Source organism: Pecten maximus, chromosome 9 (assembly GCF_902652985.1).
Source record: "Pecten maximus chromosome 9, xPecMax1.1, whole genome shotgun sequence".
Classification (NCBI taxonomy): domain Eukaryota; kingdom Metazoa; phylum Mollusca; class Bivalvia; order Pectinida; family Pectinidae; genus Pecten; species Pecten maximus.
Genome location: NC_047023.1, coordinates 28,676,794 through 28,677,816, shown reverse-complemented (window position 1 = coordinate 28,677,816; position 1,023 = coordinate 28,676,794).

Genomic DNA, 1,023 nt, shown 5'->3' with positions numbered 1-1,023 from the left:
TTGACAGTATTTTAAATTTTGTGTAGACTCCTTGTTCAGAGATAGAGATTTTGAGAATAAATTTATATTTTCAATTGGTTTTCGGTAACAATATTTTTAACATATTTGCTTAGTACTGGTTTTGTGGGTAAATTACTTATACATTGTATTTGCCAGAGACCTATACAACTACACCCATTCTATTTTAGTAGAGACGTCTATATCATACTCTGTATTTGCTAATATAACATTGAAGACTCTTTTTGTAAATAAATGATGTTGATCCATTTTATTTCAAATTACTTTGATTTAATCAACTGCTTGCGTTAGTGTGAAGAAAATTAACCGGTTTACCAAATGTTTATTATAGTTTTAAGTCCAATTTACGGTTCTGTACTATTTGGATAGGCCTACGTGTTGAAATGTTTCATTTTTAATAAACCTTGAGGGTGGTAGGGAAATAATCCCAAAATCGGTCTATATGAAATATCATCAATGAATTAGGCCTAACACTAGGTAAAAATCACACTAATAAAAGTTGATTCAAAGCGGCGTAACTCTAGTTAGCAGAACGGTTAAAAGGGGCATAACTCGTTTTTGTTTAGAAATGGCGGCTTGTGGAAGAATTCTAGTTTACCTGAAACGAAAGGGGCATGATACGACACCAACACTTGCCAAGTTTACACAGGTAGGTGACACACGTCAGCTTTATTATACAACCATTAATTATAATAATCAATAGGCTTTGTTACACCAGTTAACACCATGGATACAGTGGGTCTTTGTAAAGACAGTGCACAAAGTAGAGTATGGTCAACTTAACACTCATGTGTACATGTGATAGTACATGACATTTATGTGTGTTTATTAAGATACACTGTTAATTTGGTGGCCAAGACTGATAATTAACAAACGGATTGTTATATTTGTGTGCAATAATTCTTTTGAGATGATAATAAAGAATTGAAGTTTTATTTTTTTGAGTACTTAAGCTGATTCCTGATGTCTCTGTAATACAGTATGCTAAGATTACTTATATATATA